The sequence below is a fragment of the Dermacentor silvarum genome, chromosome 3 (assembly GCF_013339745.2).
Source record: "Dermacentor silvarum isolate Dsil-2018 chromosome 3, BIME_Dsil_1.4, whole genome shotgun sequence".
NCBI lineage: Eukaryota > Metazoa > Arthropoda > Arachnida > Ixodida > Ixodidae > Dermacentor > Dermacentor silvarum.
The window spans coordinates 88,521,919-88,529,750 of NC_051156.1; the positions used below are offsets into that span (position 1 = coordinate 88,521,919).

At 42.0% G+C, this 7,832-nt stretch overlaps 1 long non-coding RNA gene across 1 annotated transcript; it reads left to right on the forward strand.

Moving 5' to 3' along the window:
* The first annotated feature begins 1,278 nt into the window (after positions 1–1,278).
* LOC125943871 (uncharacterized) lies at positions 1,279–3,184 on the forward strand. Its single transcript, XR_007465955.1, has 3 exons — positions 1,279–1,609; positions 1,695–1,842; positions 3,121–3,184. It is a non-coding gene; the product is annotated as an uncharacterized LOC125943871 (long non-coding RNA).
* The last annotated feature ends 4,648 nt before the right edge of the window (positions 3,185–7,832 follow it).

The following is a 7,832-nucleotide window of genomic DNA, read 5'->3' on the forward strand; positions in this document are numbered from 1 at the left end:
TCTGTCATGTCCTAAAAAAGCAGGCTTGAGAGTTGCAGAGAATTTTTACAAATGAATTTATTGCCTCGAGCAGCCTACCTTACCTCCTCCTCAGTTACAGGCCACATTGTGTATGACGTAAGGAATATTCCACGCAGAGCATGCTGGGATCATGCAGACGACAGTGACGAGCGCATGGAGGAGTCGACGATCGTGAGCTAGTGCTTGGCGTGAGAAGTTGCTGTCGTGAGAATTTGTGTCCCCTGTGGATGGGCAAGTGATGAGGGGTGGCAAGTGGTGTTGCGTTGTTGGCTGCACAAACCACTCAAACAACGCGCAACAACTAAAATGACTTTGCTATCACTACTTTCCTCACGACAGTGTGCTTCGAGAGCGATGGATTAGTGCTATCCGGCGTGACAACTGGTCCCAGAGCAAACAAGCGGCCGTGTGTTCCAATCATTTTGCACCTGATGCCTACAAGGATAGTGTTCATCTGATGGAAGCCTTCGGATTAGCAAAACCATACTTTCGTAGGCACTTGAACGCAGATGCCATGCCGACAGTGTTCGACCAAACAAAGCTGAGCCAGCCACCAGCGCCACGAAACAAAGCCGTCAAAAGAAGAGTGGAGGTACGTGGAGGAACTTTTTAAGTGGTCATGTAAATATCAGATGCTAGCACACTGCAGCAGAAAGTGCCCATCCGAGCGCAATTTTTTTTTGTGAAAACGAAAATTATGGCTGCTACACAGTGCAACTATCTTGATTAGCTCGGTTGAGCTTACGGAGCTCAATGGTACAGACAGCACATGATCGCGACGGATTGCAATTGAGTGGATCCGGATCGAGCGAGATCGAAAGTGCACACATGTAGAAGCACTCGATCGAAATCATTAGCTACTTCGTGATCGGAGCAGTATTCCCGTGTGATAGAGGTATATATGCACCATCGCGAGCGGTCGGCAGTACCATAGAATACCACGAGATTCACTGCCATTGTGGTTTGGTTGCATTATTTTGTAACCCTGTCGAGGCGACTTGTACTCGCAGCTTCACTTGAAAAAACAACTAATTTGCGCTGCATGGAAGTATGTGAAAATGTTTAACGTGCTGCAGCATCAGTAGGATCATCTCTGTAAAAATAATAATAAAGAAAATATAAACAAAAACATTGTCTAGCTCACAGTATATTTCAGCAGTATATTTCAGTCTGTAGAGGAAGCCCCATAGGTAGTCAGCTTGTGCACCTGCAGCAAATAGCTCTAGGCACTTTATAAGATATGTGGATGGTCGAAATTAGTAAAAGTGCTTCCATAAATACGATCTGTTGCATTTCAACTAAAAGAGATAGTGGCGTTATGTTTAGCTTTCAATCGAATTTCTTCTACACTGCCTACATTTTTTTTGTATGCCAGCATGATGTCCAAGAAGCACTTGGCGTGGCAGAGCTGCAAGACGACCATGCAGAGTAGCAATCAGTGTAACTTGAGTTGCCAAGCTGCCACCACCACACAGCACAGTGATGTGCGGGAAGCTGAGTCGCAGATGTGTGATGTTTATGTTCAAACAATTCCTCACGCACAGAAGTCAAAGGCTTATATAGACATGCATCAAGAACCCATCTGTTGGTGAGAGCATGACTGCTATTTGTTCTTCGTTGTAAAAATTTGACAGTCAATGAATGTGTCTTAAAAACTTGTTTTTATTGTGCAGGGGCCCAGGCCAGCCCATTATCTGTTTGTGACAGCTGTGTTCAAACTGAAGGCAGGCTGGTATACAGTGAAGAGGTACCGTCAGAGTTGAGGCCGTTCTGCTCTACGCCGAGACATGATGTTGATGCACCAGGTCTCAATCTATACAGGTATGCAATCTGATTCATATTTTGTATGACATGTGCAAGTGATTGTGCATAACAATTGGCACTGTATGCACTTTTACCAAATTTTTAGGACTGACTACCTCAGTGACGAGATGTCCAGTTGTGATACTCTGACTCAGATATCATGTAAGCCTAAGAGTACCTTGTTTATTCTTGTTTTTAATTCACACTCCATGAACACCTGGCCTTGCAAAATGTACCTTCTTGATACATAACTTCAGCTCGATAAGCAGATGTAACCTTGCCAAGAACATGAACCTAAGCTTGATAACTTTCCAGCATAATGAGACATGGTCGTGTCAGGAAATAGCGTTGTAAGTGAACATTGTCCAATATTTTGTTCTGCAGCTTGAAAAATTGTGATATATGGTACTAAATGCACAGGTGCCTGCTGTTGCTAAGAGCTGCGCTATCCCTGCAATTACATCAGCCTAATGTTAATTGCTGTGCATTATTGACCTCAATTTTACGCTACAAAAATTACTACACTGTTTCAACTAATCTGCTAAAAATCCTAGAAGCGTTAAGAATTTGAATAAGAACGACACTATGAAACAATGGGAGTGTTTGAATTCCTTTCTAAACAAGGATGGTGTGCAATGTTACGGTAATTAAAATCAGTTAATTGACCAGCCTCGCATTGTGAATTGAAGCGTGCTGGTTTCTCATTTTATCTCTTTTCCTGGCACACTACATGAGGTGCTCACTGTTATCCATAACCTCAAGAACACTGGCATTGGATTAGATAAGAGAGACCCCAGCTTGTCCAAATTCTTTTGGAGTACCCATCCCCCACCACCACTACGGCGAACCTCATAATTAGATCGTGATTTAGGCACATAAAACTCCAGCATTTAATTGATTAATTTTTTGAACAGATATCATTCAGAATGCTATTGATTCTGAATATCGTGTTGTTTTATATTGTTGGATTCTAGTAAGGCTACTGTTAGTAAGTAAGGATACTGGGTTAACTATAATATCCTCCGACAAACTTGAAACTCATGGTGTCACTAGCCCTCCATTAAAATTTTTGAAATCGTATTTACTGAATATACGTCAAATTGTTAGCTGTGGGGGCTGCTTAGCTCAAGAACATTTGCCCAAGGCGTGCTTTAGGGCTCCATTTTAAGTCTGCTACTGTTCATAATGTACGTCTCTAATTCTTATTACTGTCTGGATTGATAAGTATTGTGATCGTTTGCATATGCATAATGTGCAAGAGCTTCTCTTGCTGATGTTCCTTTGAACTCTTTACAGGGACTACACAAATGACACATCATACGTCTGTGATGAGCTGAACGATGATGACAGTAACCCTGAGTAAGTTTATCATTGCTTTTTAGGCTCTATTTCAGTATTATAAAGGTGTAAAGGCTGGCACGGTACCTGTGCACTACCTTTATGTTCACAACTGCATCAATTGTAACAGTAATTAGTGCCTAGAAAGACTCTGCTGTGAACAGTTTGCTAACCACAATTGCTGAGTCATCAAGGTTAACCAGCTTGGGTCACGGGGCTCTTTCTTCTTACATTGTGGTTAGTGGGCGGTTTCCACAAATATCTACCGTGGAGTCCATATCGAGACTCTCCTGTGCAGTTTTTGTTGAGGTGTCCACTGACAATCCCTACATGCACCACAGGTCAGTAACGATTGCCAAGGGCAGTGGTACATGTTTGCTTTCAAAACAAACATGTCGCCAATATCACTACCAAAACATCCTTAAACATAGAATGATGCAAAGACAGAGATTGAGAATATATTTACACGAAAGGTAGAGAGGTTGACCTGAGCTGGTGCACTCTACTCTGCAACAGACACAAAGAGAGAGAAAGAGGGAGAGAAAACATTTACTTGGGCGATCGAGGTCATTGATCTTGGGGTCAAGAAATGCTCATAAGAAATTAAAAAAGGCGTGAAAATATTTTCTGGTTGTGTTAAAGGAACACTAAAATTTAAAAACTAAACCACTTTAGACTATTATATTTCACAACTTTAGAGTATATTATATTATTTCACAACTTTGCAGTAATTCATTTTATGATAATAGGTTCATTATTAGGAGAGAAAATGAAGGTCAAAGTACATCTTAAGTTTTGACTTGTTACATCAGTATGACATCATGCATTTCAAAGTATATTTTTGGATTCTGGCATCACCAACTCAGTAAATTTCCCCGGAACTCTCAGTGCATGGCTGCTTTAGAACACAATGTAGATCATTGGAAGCAATAAAGAACTAAGCCGATAAAGAACTAACAGATGCCTTAAAAATCCACGTCACAGCGAGCTGGAGCAGGAACTTCAAGGCAGCATTGCAACCAGTCTTTTCTTTTCTGGTTTATCAAGCGTCTCCTTGCGGTAGGAGTTGTGTTTTTTGTATAATAGTAGGGCAGTTTTCTAATACAGGAGAAATTAATTTTCTCTACATATCGCTTTAAGCTTCCAGCTTGAAGTTATTTTACATTACTGGTTGCTACCTGTTTACCAATACTCCTACTGCCACATTTCCCAGTGGACTTGATATCTGCCAAGCGCTGGTTCTCTTTGCGCAAATATATTTGAAGCCTCGTTTTCAAGTACACTTTGAGCAGTTTGTTCGCAATGTGACAATCTGGAAAACAATTCACATGTGTACCACTTTGCAGCACACATTCCTCAAGCTGGGAAAGTGTTAGCTCATTCTGCACAAGTTGTGCACTGTTCACGCGGAAAGGATTTTCAGCACTTTCCAAAAACTGAACAGCTGGTGAAGGCAAAGCAAGCCGTATCTTCTCTGTATAAGATTTAAACTGAGTAAGTGTGTTGGCATCTTTGCATGTTACAGCTTTTCGACATTCAGAACAAGTAGACATATTTTTCTGCACATTATTTACAACATAACCAGCAAGGTACTCAAAAGACTTTGCTCAAGAAGAGTACTTAATGCAAGAACGTCATCAGGAAAAGCAATGTTGGTAGGGTCGACATTCTCCTTTTGTCTTGCTGGCAGGCTGCTCAGACCTATTAGCGAGTGCCCAGTGTCATGGTCATAGCTACCAGATTTGCTTGGCCTGAAGAACTGCGCCATTGTTGCTGCACGAATCGCACAGCGAAACTCGAGTGGCCTGGGGACTGGATTTTTAGACCGGAGGGTTGAAAACAGGTTTTGGTAGTGCATCTTGCCCAACCTGACAGCAAAATGCAAACATAACCTTTCTTATTAAGATAATAATCCTGGAGATCAAGGACAACTGTAGTTACTAAAATAACGCCAGTTTGGACGGGCTTCCAGAACTGTTTCCTGCCACCTATCTTAATTTTTGAGAACAAGCTCATGACATCCTTCATGAAAGAAATCGTCTCAAAATACTTTGCGTCATAAATTTGCTGATAGCCAGCTTGGTAGTTCTTGATTTCATTATCTTAAACCATTTAAAAACGGTTTCAAAAAACCAAGCTGTAGTCAAGGCATCTTCTGACAGGGCCTGTTTTTGAACTAGAAGGCGTAATGCAGCTGCTGTCTCATGGTTAAACAGCGAGAATGCCAGTCCAACTTTCATTTTTTTCATAATGACCGGGATCAAGGCAGGAAGGTTTAAGGTGAGGTGCAATGTTGAGCTCAAGTTTATAGTCGAGTTCGAGGGGGTTTTTCACATGGACAAGGCTTACTTCATTAGATAAGCCAATTTTCCTGACTAGATCTTCAGGCAAAAATATTGACTGTCCTCGGGTAAGATGATTACGAAGATTCTTGAACAAATGCGCCACGTCTGCCATAAAGTAAAGCTGCCAACTGTTATCGCATGGATGGCTACAAGACACTTTGTTGCGGCAGTATCTTTCAACAACAATCCCATATTCTTTCCAAAGTGCTTGATTGCCACCACCCATGTCGCAGACTACTGCATCTATTTTTATTCCAATGTCCTCACATTTTTTGATAATGTCAATAACTACAGCTTTCACAGTAGCACTGCAAAAGGAATTTCATGTAAAATGCTATGCCACCGTTTGTTTCCAGCGGGTGGTCACTCCAGTGAGCATAAGAACCAGACCATGTGTAGTCATTCCATCGTCTGGGAGGGTCCCATCTGATAAGGGGATGGTTGGTTTCCCAATGACTCCTCCAGTTCCTTGGTCATAGGCGAGCCCCGATGCAAGTTGCATTTCATCCAATAACAGGACGGCGTGCCGCTCGTAGTCCTCCATGAGGTTCACCTGATAAATAGAAGATAGCATGTAAACTTAGTATGTCACATGATAATGAATGCTACACCAGCATTAAAACAAAAAAATAAACGTAAAAAAACTCAGTAACTGAATGCAGTAGCCAGAGGAAACGGCAGCCACTGAATGTATTCCCTGTTTCCCCGAAAGACTTAACAGTGCTAGTTAGTTTTCATACCACCTCAGAGCCTTATTGTTGAAGCAAGCAAAAAAAAACCTGCTATGCTAAGCATACTCACTTTGATGGAAAGAGACGGTAGGATTTCATGAAGTATGCCAGGTGAAAACTAAGTTTTCTAGGTGCCTCTGAAGCGTTTGTTCCGATGGAAGTGGCGTCCCAATCTCTCGAACGATGTTGTAACCCCTATGTCCGCATGTGAGCCTGATCTTCAGCCCCTTCTCTATAGTAGACGTTGACCATGGCGTGCCACGCATCGTAGGCCTCTCCATGCATTGCAGCTGGTCAGTTCCTAAAAACTGATCACTCCGTCTCTTGAGGAGGTTCTTTTCTTGGACTGCAGCATTTTTCTGCTGCTGACTAATAGACAGTCTTCGTTTGTGGCTTTGTAGCTTATCCTCCAGTTCTGCAATTCTCTTGTGCAGAGCAGCCACGTTTGTTGTCGAAAGGACCTCGGCTGATGAGCTCCCTAGTTGAAACAAAGTCAAAAATTGAATCATAAGGCGAGAGCAGTGACATCATGTCTTATTTGTTAAGCAATAGAAAGTGTTCCTATTCGACTGAAAATCTCCTTTGAATTCAAAAGAAAACCTCACCATCAACTTCGACTACAGATTCAGGCAGAAGCTTGTGGCTAGCAGATATGAATTCGTGTTCGCATATATATATTCCAAAGCTTTTGTGCAGCCATTGCGGTAGCGCTGGTTGCAGTTTGTTTCCTTTCCGCTTATACAAGCCACTGTCACCTTCACCCATGCTCCAAATCATTGTCTTAATTCATTTTATAAACCACAACTCATGTCAGCCTGAGCATCCCAAGGGTACACAGGGATGCCACAGTAGGAATCTCGGTAGAAGTTACCACCTAGGGCTCTTTAGTGTTCACCTAAATAGGGGTCAAGGTATTTTTGCATTTTGCCCCAATTGCATGGGGCCACAATGCCCAGTAATCAAAGCTGCGAGCTCATGCTTGTACCAGATTCCTTAAGTCCAGTCACCACAGTGGGTAGGCACAATAACACGCACAATGTCCAAGCTTTCGAGAGATATGAAGAGACCAGGCTTCCAGTATCCATGAACTTTTGATGGCTGCCGAAGAATCTGTTGTTCTATTTTCCTACTGACAAATTGCCAGCTGTAGAGCATTCATGTGGGTGTGCTGGTGGTTGACCTGGACCTGAAATATATCATTAACTTTTTGCCTTTCATCTGCGGAAGAATGTTAATGAGCTATTGCAGACTATTTGTTGCATTTTTCTCTGTATTGGTGCATTTTGTAAGTTTCCTGTTATGTTGCAAGTAATGTGACACTTGTCGCAGCAGCTTAGTATTTAGAACCACTAGCATGAAGTCATCAATGAGATGTCATCATGTTAGCCAGGGTAGGCTGGGGTTCTGGCACAGACACAGTGCATTGAAAACGCTAAGGAAAGGGGAGAACACTGTTTATTATGCATATAGGCTGCAGTGATGTGCCACATAGGATACAGGGTCAGTTGGCTACTTTTGAATTTATGAGAAATAAATAATTCACTGAGAAAACATTTATTCAATTGTCAGAGGTAAGTAGAGTGACACACCACAC